Source organism: Podarcis melisellensis, assembly GCF_964234715.1.
Source record: "Podarcis melisellensis genome assembly, chromosome: 2".
Lineage (NCBI taxonomy): Eukaryota > Metazoa > Chordata > Lepidosauria > Squamata > Lacertidae > Podarcis > Podarcis melisellensis.
Genome location: NC_138529.1, coordinates 38,672,199 through 38,682,548, shown reverse-complemented (window position 1 = coordinate 38,682,548; position 10,350 = coordinate 38,672,199). Strand labels below are relative to the sequence as shown.

General features: G+C 40.8%; 1 long non-coding RNA gene across 2 annotated transcripts; it reads right to left on the bottom strand.

Annotated features, from left to right (window-relative positions):
- Positions 1-873: 873 nt before the first annotated feature.
- LOC309361039 lies at positions 874-8,472 on the bottom strand. 2 transcript variants are annotated; one of them, XR_014164323.1, is made up of 3 exons: positions 8,437-8,472; positions 7,628-7,739; positions 874-1,165 (listed from the first exon to the last, which is right to left on the bottom strand). It is a non-coding gene; the product is annotated as an uncharacterized lncRNA (long non-coding RNA). The 2 variants fall into 2 exon arrangements; XR_014164324.1 differs by lacking the exon at positions 874-1,165 and adding an exon at positions 2,147-2,479.
- Between the last annotated feature and the right edge of the window lie 1,878 nt (positions 8,473-10,350).

The following is a 10,350-nucleotide window of genomic DNA, read 5'->3' as shown; positions in this document are numbered from 1 at the left end:
TCCTCTTTTGGGAACGCGGAGGTGGCTGCCCTATCAACATGAGGCGTCGTGCCATAGGCAAAGTTTAAAAATAGGCTTGGTAGCATCTGTAGACCAAATTGCCTTCCAAAATGGTGGTTTTAAAAGTACTCCTCAGCCGTGACCTTCATTCGCTGTATCAAAATGGATATTTGGGTAGGTAGGTTGTATTCCCCCCCTTTTTTTTGGCCTTCACCCCCCCCCCCCCGCCAACAATGAGAATGATAGCTTTGGGACCAGAGTGGATTGACTATAGGTCAGTCCTAGCTGCTGGCAGTGTGCTAATGCATGCCATCTGAGGTTCCTATACAATTGGGGAAGGCTTACTGTTTCCATGGAAACAGGCTCTCCCCCCCACCTCCCGCCACCCAGCACCACTTTGAAGGATAGTGTCATTATCAGGGCCCTGGACCAAAAGGAATGCCTCAGTGCAAGATAAAACCTAAGCAACATGGCATGTGAAGGCAAAGCAGAGGAGCATGCGGGAAACAAATAATTTTCAGCATCACTTCAGCAGCAACTCCCCAACACACCACCAAACTGCAGTTTGAGCTTCCTGAGTTTAAAGGAGAGGCCAGAGAGTTTAATGCAGGACACCAACACTCCACAGGACGTTTCCCCACTGGCAGCTCCCAAAGCTAAAGAGCTCTTCAAACTCAAAATGAAACATCTGGGTGAACTGCTGGAAGAATTTCAGTGGGCTGCCTGTGCATGGTTCTCATTTAAGTGGCATCAAGAAGAGCAGGGTAAGATTCATTTTTTTAAGCATTGGGTTGGGGGGGGGATATAAAGAGATCCACCAAGCATACACATACAGAAAATTTACTTTCCAGATCATGGTAACTAAAAACCTCCTGTACTTTTCTTCCAGCAAAACTTGTTGTCTAGTTGCAAACTAACAGGCCCTTTGTGACGCAAAGGGAAGTGTGGAAATTCAGAACAAAATTGCAAATATTTCTGATGTTAGTTCATCTAGATATCATTGGTGCTTTCAAATTAAAAATAATAATGCTGTCTTGTTTTCTTAGACAAGAAAAAAAAAATCTCCCAAGCTTGTCACACATGGAGAGACAAGACAGAAGGGATGAAATCAAGGCATGTCACCTGGAATATATATTCTGCCAAGTCCTCAAAGAGTCATCCAGTACTGTGAGAATGAGAAAAAATAACTTCAGGATTTCCTACTCTCCAGAAAAAGAAAGTTTTAAAGGACTTGAATGAGACTTTTCTTTAATTCACATGAGGCAGTCAGGTATGGTTCAAGTTTCATTATATATATATAATCAGGTTATATATATATAACCAGGAAGGGGCTGATTTTATTAAAGAATGGAAAAAGTATATAATCTATTTGAAAAGCTACTGCAAACAATAAAATTCATTGATAGGACTGACAGAAAACTTGTAGTCAAAATGTGAACTATGGATTGATAAAGGACTTATAAGAACAGAGTTACAGAAGAGATGCAGAGGGAAAATAGTTATATGTGGATCCACAAGGGGGGGGAGTCAAAGGAGATTTTATTTTTCTATCTGTTTGTGTATCTTCTTTTTTTCATTTATTGTATGTGAAATTGAAAATTGAAAATGCAAAAATAATTTTTAAAAATATATAGAGAGAGAGATTTTTGTCTAGGTTCAAATTACACACTCTGGTGTAATTCTATTGACTGAAGTTAAACTACATACAAAAAAATCATATGGATTATAGTGTTTTATGGCCAAGAAATCTCAAAATGTTCATCTGTAGAATCTGAACCTTAGTCCATCTTCACTAGTGCGGAACTGGTTAAGAAATTAGTAATGGGAAAAATCAGTTTTGCGCAGAGCATATAACTGATATGCAGCTCATAGCAAAACTTCTCCTTTTTATATTTTTCATATCAATTTGAATATTTCAGCCCTATAATCTAAATTGTGTTCATATTTTTCACAGCTATCTGCTTTCCTGATTTGCATCAACAATTGTCCTAACAATCACATCCACATTTCATAAAATTAAATGCCACAACTGTGGTCTAAAATTTGTGCTTATGATCATGTCCTGTAAGTTCTATATTCTTCCCTCCAAAATTCCCTCCAAAATTCTTTTTTTGAAAAAAAAATAGATATATAAAATCTACCAAATCAAAAAAGAAGAAAGTAGTTTGGAGACTGGGTGCAATAGTTTTTTAGAGGGAGAATGCTGCTAGTAACATATGCATTCCCCCCCCCCCCAATGATTTCTCCTTTGAAAAGCTCTTAGGAGGATCTTCAAGAGAAAAGAGAGCCTTCTGGAAGCCATCTTCTGAAAAATAACTTCTGGGGGAAATGAAGTCCATGCATAAAATGTGCAGGCGTGTGCATTCCCTGTGGAATCTTAACCAACATCTTCCATTTGCATGCCTAATGGCCAGCTCACATGTCTACCAGACTCATGGCAATCATTCTTTTCTTCACTTTGCCTTGGCACTCTCTCTACCTGTGGAGAATGTGGGCAAGAGAAGAAAGCCAGTTACATGAAAAAGTGGATATCCCTCTCTCTCTTTTACTACTATAATTCAACAGTATGCATCTGAATGCTAGTTGCTAGACTCTTGGAAGAAGACTCTTGTGCTCAGGTCCTGCTTGTGGTCTTCCCATAGGCATCTGGCCTGGGACAAAATGCTGGACTAGATGGAAGTCTTTCTTCTGATCCAGCAAGGGCTCTTAGGTTAACTAATAAATGACGTCACTCGAGAGTTAGCTAATTTTGAAAACTTTGTGCGTACCAAATCTTGGGGGGAAAGTTGTTTTTTTGTTTTGTTCTCTTTTTTGCCTCAAATGTGCACAATTCTAATGACAACAGAAGCAAGTGCTGCAAAATATTAGTAATTATGAGAAAGAGATTTGGAACTGTTCCAAACAAGAGGAATGCTAAGAGTTATATATGCAAGTTTGCTCCTAACTATAATATGCAATTGAAAGAAGATTTCTGTAATATTTTTTTACACCCACCAGCTTCAGAAAAAAATTATGCTTACTGCTGTGGGGATTGCTGGAGATGTCAGCCTGCAGATGTCAACTTTTTCACATACGGTGGAGTTGTACGGGGGTAAAGACAGTGTGGCAAATCATCTTAGTAATTATTAAAGATATAATTGGATATAAATTTCCATGCAATCTGTTAGAATTTGTTTTTCTTAGGTTATTGATAAAGTAAAGTGTGAAATAAACAAATAAATTGACAACTCTATTCCAGTCACACACACAAGGAGACTAAATTTCAGGTGCAGAAAAGATACTTTAATCCAGAAGTGTCCTATTCCTTTGCTGAATATCAGTCTTCCAACCTTAGCAACTGTTTTCATGGGACTCCAGCAGCTATTCTGATCATGTCTGTGAACAGTGTGTCAGCAGAACAACCTGCACTTCCTAATAGCCAAGCACTGGAGAACAAACAGACTCTACTGTTTGAGGCATATCTCATTACTGAGGCGCATTGTTCATAAAGCATCAAAGCAACAGAGTTGCTGGGTGAGATGGAGCCAGGAAAGAATGGCTCGTTGCTTATCTGAGTACTCTCCTTTGACTAAAGAAAGTTCCAAAGTTAGCAGTGAAACTTTGAAAAAGTATAATAGTGATTCTCCAGAGTACTATATTGTTCTGGAAGGGACTATAGCTCAGCAGAAGAGGGCATGTAAAGGACAAGGCTCCAGGTTTGCAGATCTCAGGTCAAGTCCCTGGAATCTCCTATTTAAAGGGTCTTGTAGTAGATTATATAGAAGACCCATGTCTGGAGATCCACTGCTTTCAGTGTGAGAGCAGCCTTCTCAACCCTGATGTGCTTCAGATGTTGTTGGACTCCAGGGCTGGATTTAGGTTTGATGAGGCCCTAAGCTACTGAAGGTAATGGCGCCCTTTATATGTCCAGCTGTCCTTTGTCAACAACAAATTGTCACAGTTTTTTGTGTTGAATATATGCTATATAGTAATTTATGGACCTAATAGCTATCTAAAGCCATTTGCACATAACAAAATATGTATTTTACCAAAGTAATTGTTGAACTGAAATACAAGTAAGAAGAAGTGAAATAATTATTAAGTGGTTTTTTTTTCTTTAAATTTTTTTGGGGGGCACCCAAGAGAGTAGGGCCCTAAGCTATAGCTTGTTTAGCTTATACATAAATCCGGCTCTGTTGGACTCGAACTCCCATCAATCCTAGCCAGCATGGCCAAATGCTCAGGGATTATCCTGGCTTCCATTCATGGACATAATACTGAAATACTCAGTTTACTGCATTTTTTTTTAATTGCTACGGCTGGTGCCTGATGCAAATAAAGATTCATTCACTTACTCCCTCACTCACTCAGCTCATTTTTTGCCAACAGCTCTATTCCACAATCCACACCACCACCTTAATAGAGATGAGGCAAACAGGTTGTGTTCTTTAAATTTTGGGGGGGGCCACCCAAGAGAGAAGCGGTTTAGTCATGCTGAACACATGACCCGGAAGCTGTACGCCAGCTCCCTCGGCCAATAAAGCGAGATGAACACCGCAACCCCAGAGTTGGTCACGACTGGACCTAATGGTCAGGGGCCCCTTTACCTTTTTACCCCACAACAAATCAGGACTGGAAATATGAAAAAGCACTCAGCATACGATGTGCTGGAAAGATGCAGAGTCTACAAGGCTGGGGTTGGCCCACAGAGGAGAAAAGGGCTGTGAGGCCTCACTCCTTGTTATGTTCTGCAGAGTAACTTCTCACCAGGCCATTTGCCAATCAGAAAGAGAGAAGTGAGTATGAAGGAGATGCAATGATTAAATTTTGTTGTCCTTGTTAAGCCCTCTCAAGCTCCCATTGTGCCTCCCATTGTCCTGGCTTGCTGATGATCCACTATTCACAGAAGAGGCTAGTGATGGATGTTGCCCTGACCTAGCGGCACTGAGGCCTTCAGGCCTTGACCTATGCAGGTTGCAATTAGCCAGAATTAGTCATCTGTGTCTGTGGCTTGTCTTCCTCTAAACACCTAACAGTGTGAAAACTGCAGCCCCTTTCTCCCAGGCTCCTCTTTCCCAGTCCTTTGTGCCTGAACACACACACATACACACACACCCTCTCCCAAAGAGCCTGCTCTAGTTTTGTTTCTAGCTCTTTTAGAGCCTGTAGCAATCATTAAAAGAAATTTAGCAGCCCCATTATCACCCTGGGCAATTCTTAACTCATTAGCCTTTAAAGCTTCGAGTCTGAAAGGGGGGAAAGGTGAGAGAATCTTAAGCATCCTGTGTGTGTTTTTTGTGTGTTGTATCGAGCTGGATGTTTTAATTGTAAATACGGCTTTGACAGTCATTGAAGATTGTGCTCATCATTCCAAGAGCCTGTTTCAGGGTGGATAACATGAACTAGGAATTTTCCAGGTAAGGATAAACTGGATAAAGAATGATCTATGTGAATCAGCTGATAATGACCTGATGTGCTCTGGGGATCATCGTTGTGCATATTTTCTGTTTAGCAAGAGGAATTAATGGAAAATGGAGAAGTTTAACATGGAGCCAACTAGCTTTGGCGGAGCAGCTGACTTCCCCTGACTGTGAACTCTCAAGGAGGGGGCTGTTTATACTGACAAGATGCAACATCCTGTCTTTGAGATGTACACTTTAGCATTTTTGGCAAGCAGCATGCCTGAGTTCATGCTAAACTACAGCATTAACAATTCGCTATCTGATCCAATCTCTCAACATGAACTTCAAGCAAAGCTGCCCCCAATCCCTTTTTTTGCTTTGTCTCATAAAATGGTTTCAAAACAGAGAGGGGGCTGCCCTTGGGAGGAAGGAAAACTTAACTCAGAAGGTCAAAACGTGTGTGTGTAAACTAGCTTTTTGTAGTATTAGTCATTCTTCTCTTTCCCCATTTGATTGAAACTTTATTCCTTGTTATGTCGGATGGGAGATAAAGTCTTTATCTTAGGAAAAGGTAGTTGAAGTTAGGTGGGGTTTAACTCAGACACTGAGGCATCTCTTTTCTGCAAGCTATAGCTTACTTCAAAAGCTCAGACTTGGACATGTGCCTCTCACAGGGTCTGCAAACAAGTCTCTATGTGCTTAAGGAGGGAGAGAAAGATGCTCACACATCCAGCAAAGATACGTAACTACTAAGCGCTATTGCTTCCACTTGGACTGTGGGCTCAGAAATCATATCCAAGGGATGTCAGAAAAGAGAGTTGCCATGTGTCCTCTTTTTCCAGGACATGTCCTCTTTTTCAAGGGTAAAAATTCTCTCCATGGATTTTTTAAATTTGCCAAAATGTCTCTGGCTATACTTTCTGGGTGAGACATAGACATAACTGGTGTTTGAAGATTTGCTTTCCTTTTCTCTTCTCCTGCCCTCCTCAGCAATATATCATAGCTTTTATAGTCTACACATAGTAGGGGGTATTTAAAATGAGAGTTGCCATAGCGTCCTCTTTTTTGCTCTTCAAAATAGGACAACCCTAGCAGGGACAATTTGCCCTATACCTACCAGTAGAATCATTTAGACTGGCAGGCACACTGGAGATGACTTCCCAGCAGTGGCCCCTATGCTTGTGGAGCTCTATTCTAGTCGAAGTTTGGATGGCCCCATCGTTACAAGCCTTTAGCTAAGTGTTCGATTTGCTTCAAGTCACTTTTCTTAAAAGTTTGCTAAACTGCTACTGTATGATATAGTGCTAAGCTGCTTTATTTGTTTTGGTCATATTGGCTGTGAACACCTGCCCCCTGCCTTGCAGGCCTTTTCCCACCTGGCCTGGGAGGGCAGAGTCCTGACTGACTCCAGCTACAAAAGCTGAGGCTGCTGAACAGACTCTTGTGATGGGGCTTTGTTTAGAGGGGTCTGTTGTTTAAAGGGTGCAGGTGTTGATGCTATTCATATTAAGTTTTTGTATCTTCTTATGATTTATGTGGGAAATTTTCAATTTGGTTGTGTACTTGTTAATGTTTTATTTATTTGACTACTTTTGCTATATTTATAAATATGTAATTTTTGTATGTTGTAAGCCACCTTGAACATGGTGTTAACTCTGGAAAGGTGACATACAAATAAAATGATTGATTGATCGTGTTAACCTGGGTGGGATGGTATTTAGTGTTATTTTATTACTATTTTGTTACATGTTGTACATTTACGATTGTGATTTTACATGCTATGTTTAGCTAAGTTCAGGGCTTGGCCATAAAAGGTGGCTTAAAAATACCTTCAGTAAGGAATTAATTAATAAAGCACTCTGCAGCCAATGGCCCTTACGGATTCCCACTCACTCCTTGGTACTTTCCTAATCACCTGTTGCGCCCCACCACTCAGGAATCACCTTTACATTCCCCTTCCCACAGCTCTGCTTTCCAATGCAGGTACACCTGATATTGCAGATTATGTAAAGAGTTGGTTTGGGGTTTTGTTGTTGTTGTTTGCAATGCAGAGATGCAAAAATTCCTGAGAATGAAAAATAGGTGCACATATAAAAGAACACAGTTACTTTGCAGATAGGCTGTGAGAACAAAATGAGTCTATGAAAACAGTAGAGTAAATCACAGCACTATGGAACAGATTTTTGAAGGTTAGTTCTGCTTATGCTGAATCTAACTTATTAACTGGTTCAACAATGCAGCCCTACCTCCTGCTTCTCAAGCATGATGTGGGATTCCATCTTCCATTTCTCACCTCCATGCCTATTAGATTTTCCCATAATGAACATAGGCTGTTTCCACGAAGCCCATATTTCTTTCCTGGGGAGGGTGGATGTGTGGGTTGAACATAGTCACTTGTGCTCTTTCCCCTCATGCATCCCACCAAACAGGGCTAGTAATGAACGCTTCCCTGACTGGAATGCTCATGAAGACAGTTCTCAAAATGTTGTGATAACAGCCTCCAGGCAAGGAGTTGGGGTTGACTGACTAGCATCCTTCTCTCATATAACCTGCACCTGTTCCCTTTCAGAGTCAGGTTCCTCAGACCTGGGACCAAATCCCAAGGGCTGTTTTGGTTGGTTTTTGTTTTTGTTTTGCATTTTATCATCAGAGAAAATCAAACATAACTACTCCTAGATCTGTAAAGGAGGAACATTTGCCAAGTCAAACATACGCTTGAATCCAGAGCAACAGGAAGTCCATGCTACACTATTCAGAGTCAGCATGCCATCTCCTTTTACACTGAGAACAGACTGAGGGGTGGAAGGCATCTGTGAAGCAACAAACAAAACCAGAGTCTATCCAACAAAAGTCGAAAGCCAGTATCCTGCTCCTAAACACAGCAGAGAGCTGGTTGCTATCAGTCTGTGCATAATCATGCATTAAATATTCCAGAAATGAGATGTAAATATTCACAAAGAGCAGACTTTTTTGTAAAAAAACAACAACACCCTATTTTCAGCTTGTGAAACGAACAGTAAATTCAGTATTGCAACTGCACATGTAGAAAACTCACCTCTCTGCAAACCACAGCTTTGTTTGCCATCTGATATCACATCTTCCCAGCTTTGGCTTTGACCGTTGTAACTTGGGCACTTTGAACATATTTGATAACAATCGTGTGACTGGTGACTTGAGATCACATTCTCAGTTTATTAACTGGCTGGATGCTTGGTTAGTTACAGGGCTCTTTTCTATATGGAAAGCTTGCAAATCTTAAGAAAAAGGTTGTAGTCCCAGAGAGCAGAGTCTTAGTTTCTACAAAGTTTCTACACATTTAGTTTCTACAAAGGGTAGTCAGGAACCTTTTCAATTTATTTTTATGGCAAAGTAGGTAGTATATGATCCACAGGGTCACATGTTTTTATTTTATTTATCCAGCTTGAGTAGATAGATAGATAATTTATTAAGGTCAAAGACCAGCTCACATAACATAACACAATAAAAACAGCGTTCATAAAGATAAAATATAGATTGCAGCAATAGCTCATGAGTTAAAAATTGAGTATTTATATACTGTTTTTCATATTTTTTAAAAAAGATGATTGCAATAAAGTTTTGTGAAAACCCTCCCTGTACTAGATAGTAATGCACTTAGCTTCCTTGAGGTCTTAACAGAAGATATTTGAGCATGAGGGCTGTTAGCATTTGCACGGACTCCAAAAGATTCTTTTCTGATGGCAACTGAGAGTGAGTGATATTATTCCACTTTACATTTTAGCAGCATGTTTCTGCCTATTAAGCCACTTCTAAAGGTGCAGGAGCAGCCAATTCTACCCACCAACCTTTCCAATGACACACTTTTCTGCACCAGGCTCCTCTACTCATAATTGCAGCAATGTGTTTGCTGGGCCACTGAGTAACATACTATTGGTGTCATTTGCAGGATCTGAAATATAAGGCAATGTAAGGTGGGCAAGGTAAAACAGGGGCAGCAGTAAACTGAGCCCATTAATTGCTTAGACCAAAGAACCAGGTCTGACTTGTTCTTACAGAGAGCAGGTCAGAGAAGTTGTTACAGAGAGCAGGTCATGTCTCCTGTCTCATAGCCAGTCCTTCCTTAATAAGTCCCTGGGGCTTCGTCCAAAGCCACTGTAGTACAGTGGTACCTTGGTTTACGAACTTAATCTCTTCCTGAAGTCGGTTCTTAAACCAAACCCATTCTTAAACCGAGGCGCGCTTTTCCTAATGAGGCCTCCCACTGCCAGTGCCCTTCCACCATTTGGTTTCCATTTCTAGACTGAGGTAAAGTTCGCAAACCAAAACACTACTTCCAGTTTTGCGGAGTTCGTAAACCGAATCATTCGTAAACAGGACTGTTCTTAAACCGAGGTACCACTGTAATCTTAAACTGAATATCTATTTCCCGTTACATCCCACATGATCACAGCAAGACTTGTGGCCAAAAGGGAGAATGTGCCCCCCTCAAGAACACAATTCAAGATGGCTGCTGCATGTCTCCAATGGTTTTCTGCTTCTTCCTTCCTTTGACCAGAACTTACACACAGCATGTATTGTGTCTGACATTTCCTAGGAATGGATCTTTCTGCCTGCTAGATTTCTAACGGTGTCCAGCTTCCGTCAAGAGCTGGAATTTGTGCTTTAATTGTAGGGAGATGGAGAAAGGTGTAGGGCAGGGCTTCTTAATGGCATGGGCAAGCCACATATCCTGACTCTCCCTAGGACTAGCCAAATGATGTTGCCTGTAGCTGTCTAAAAACAGTGACTGGAGGGGCTCCCATATCCAGCCTGTAATCTGTCCTTGCACTTTAGCTCTGTCAATAGTCAATACCAGGAAATTCAGGAAAGAGTAATTCTGCTGGGCAATGGGAATATTGTGATGTTTTCAAATTTGTAGTATTTGGTTGGGCTTGATCTGCAGCTCCCTTTGTTTTCATCTAGCTCCAGTTTGCAAAACCCTAATTAAGAA